Source organism: Chinchilla lanigera, unplaced genomic scaffold (genome assembly GCF_000276665.1).
Source record: "Chinchilla lanigera isolate Chin_1 unplaced genomic scaffold, ChiLan1.0 scaffold00131, whole genome shotgun sequence".
Lineage (NCBI taxonomy): Eukaryota > Metazoa > Chordata > Mammalia > Rodentia > Chinchillidae > Chinchilla > Chinchilla lanigera.
In genome coordinates, this window is record NW_004955532.1 from 2,051,213 (window position 1) to 2,054,672 (window position 3,460).

Consider the following 3,460-nt stretch of genomic DNA (forward strand, 5'->3'; position numbering starts at 1 on the left):
GGGGCCGGGGTTGGGGGAGGCTGTCGTGGGCGGGGTGCGGGCGCGCGGTTGTGGTTGGTGGAGAGCTGAGGGTGCGCGGCGGCTGCGGCGGACGAGGGTTGGTAGCCGGCGGCCCGCGCTCAGCTCCCGTCGCCCTGACAGAGACCCCAGCTCCACCTCGTGACCCGGGGTAGCTCAGTGCGGGTCGAGACCCAGGGCCAGGGCCAGGGCCAGGCCGCCTTTCCCGGGCTGGAAGGGGAGGACGCGGGGAGCGGGCGCCGGGAACTCCTGCGAAACATCTGCTGTGTATGTTTGAGTAACGTCCACGTGGAAGAAAGGCCAAAACTGCAGGGAAGGCTGAAGGAACCAGCCAGCTCAGACCGGCTACGGAAAAACAGCGCGGTTACCTTTTCACCCCAACCCCGAGGGCCCTTCCCCAGGGCACCCAGGACAGCCCTGGCCCGTAGGCTTTACTTCCCCAGCTCACCTGCTGGCCGCCCCCCTAGCCCGCCGCCTGTCCCTCCTCGGGCCACACGCCTCAGCAACCAGAGAGGGCTTGAAAATACTAGATCCTCCCCACTCCGGTGGTTTCCTTTTTTTTTTGCGGGGGGCGGGTTCTGGTACCGGGAACCGAACTCACGACCTTGCACTTGCGAGGCAGGCGCTGTGCCGCTGAGCTAAACCCCCAGCCCCTACTCCGGTGGTTTCATCACGCTTGGAATACAGCGGAACGCTCCCTTGCCCCGTGGCCCCAGTGATCTGGCCCCTGCTGACTCCCACCACCTGGTGCTAACCTCCAAGCCTGTGGTAGTGGCGCCGTGCTGGCCCTCGCTTAGGGCCTTCCTGACGGCCGCGGCTTCTGAGAAGCTTGTTCTCCAGCAGCTGGCAGCTCCTCGTCAGGCCCACTCTTCTACCTGCTTGGCTTTGGTCACAGCGTTTGCTCCGCACAGGCAGGGCAATGTCCAGTGCTCCCTAGGCTCATGACCAGCTTCCCTCCCTGGACCAGCACCCCGTTCCCCTTTCTGCATCACCATCTGCAGGAAGTCCCTGAGCCCAGGTGCTGAGGCTCATGTCCCTGGGCCACCAGTTGTTGCATCACCTTCATTAGTGCTGTTTTTGCTACTTCATTAAATTAAATTCCAGGAAGCAGTGCTAATGACAGGCTAACGAGTCGTGGGAGAGACTGCCAGCCCCAGCCCTTGGACAGCGTGGTAAGGAAGGCGAGGCAGCTGTGAGCGGAGCAGGGGCTCTTGGGGATAGAGCTCATTATCATTTCCCAGGCCCTCAAAGGACCCTGCACTTCCTAGGGGAAAAGACATGGCGGCAGGTAGCACAATGAGTTCGTCAAGGACAAGGAGAAGGGGTGGCTCGGTTCATACCTTGTTCCCAGAGCCCTGAGAACTCCTTGGGCCCCCTGCCAGGGCCCTGGGCCGCTTCTCCCCAGTCTCGTCGGGAACCCAGAGAGCCAGTACCAGCAGGAGTTTCAGGGCCAGACACAGCCAGTGGCCTGGAGATGCTCGCGTCCCGACATCAACATCTTCAGGGGACTGGTGTGCCCTGTGTGTCGTACTCCTAGCGAAACCCCACAGCAGAGCCTCTTGCTCTCACGATTCTGGCCAGACCAGTGCCCTCTCTGATCCAGCAACAGCCAGCTCCTTCCCACCCCGAGGCCTTTGTAGTTCGTGGTTACCTCTGCCAATCTCTCTTTTGCTTATACAACCAGGCCCTTCCCGGGATTCACAGTGCCCTCCTCAGACTGTCCCCCCGCACACACCTCCTAGGGACTCTTGTGTCACCCTGTAGGTTTTCTGTGAAACTGGCATTCATTTCCCTGTTCGCTTGTTTGGTGTGTGCTCTTGAGGGCAGGGTCCACCTGCCTCTCTTGCCCTAGGGTTCTCAGGCTGCGGCACTCAACAGTTTCCTGGTGCTTTAGCAGATGACACTTCCCTCTAGATCCTCCCGCACCCCACTCCCCTCACTTTGTGTTAAGTGTTGGTTGCCGGGGAGGGGGGGTCTTGCCTCATCCAGAAACTTCTGGGCAAGAAGTGCTAGGTCCTGAGTCTCTAGGCCAATTATCTATAAATGGAGTGGATGACCAGGAAGGGGAACCTTGGGGTCCAGGGCCCCCACATTTGGGGAAGAGAGCTCTGGCAGGCGGTGGAGAGAGAGGGTAGGATAGCTGACTCCAATCTCAGAACTGCTGCTGGGCCAAGAAGCAAGAAGGCAGAAGTTCAGGGGATGCGCCAGGAGGTGGAGCTTTTCAGAGTTTAGGAGAGGGAGGGAGCTTGGGCCACTGAGATTCTCAACCAGATGCTGCCGATGCCCTGTCTCCAAAATGGTGATTTATTCGGTGGTCACACATCCCTGGCAGGGGACACCCTGCCCCCTAGGCACCGTGGCGGTTGAGCTGTCAGAATCTTGGACTCTAGACACTCCTAGAGAGTCCTGTCCGGTTCTGCAGGGGGGCAGGAGGGGGGCAGACACACCCACCCTGAAACTGCCTTTGAGGAAGTACTGGCAGCTTCCCCTTCCTGGAGCCTGTGTGCTGGGTGTCACAGACCACTGAAGGGTCCCCCTGCTCCTCAGGCAGCTTGGGACTGCTGCTTGGTTGGAACTCACAACAAGTGGGACCTACTCTGTGGCCTGTGGTGAGCCCCAAAGCTGTTCTGGCTGTCGGGATGAGCCAGCAGCTTCCACTTCTGCATTCCAGCTGGGCTGCCACTCTCAGCTCTGCTGGACGTCATTTCACTGTCCTTTCTGATCTAGGACAGGCGTATGGGGCACAAGGACAAGTTGCACTTCCTCTGGCCCTCCTCAGGCCTTGGCTAGGTAGCCACCCGCTCCTCCTAAGACAGCCTCTCCCAAGAGAACTCCTGGATCCTGAGTGTGACGGGACCAGGATACCTTCGTTATGCTGCACTGGATGGCTGTGGATGGGGACCGGCCGTTCTGGGCCAGTCAGGTTAGCTGCAGAGGGAGAGGTCTCTCGAGCTGTGGCCCTTGATTTTGTCTCTGACCATGCCACAGACCTCTCCATCCTCCTGCCTTGCACGCGCTGTTCCCTCTTTCTGGAATATTCTTCCTCACTGCTGTTCCCCTTGGAGTGCTCCTCATCAAGAATGCTCCCTGAACCAGGAGTGGTGGCACACACCCGTGACCCCTGCACCTAGGGAGCTTGAGGCAGGAGGATCACAAGTTTGAGTCCTGCTTTGGTAATTTAGTGACTTCTCAGGACACTGCCTCAAAGTAGAAAATTAATTTTTTGAAAAAAAGGCTGAGGATGTAGCCCCATGAGAAGGGCCCTGGCCAGGTGTGGTGGTGCCTGTGTGCTCAAGGCCAGCATGAACTACACAGCAAGACTCTGCCTCAAAATCAAACAAACAAACCAAAAATATATAAACAAACATGAGAAGGGCCCCTAATTCAAACCCAGTACCAAAGAAGCAGGAGAAGTAGGAGAAAGTTCAAGTAAACAAAAAAA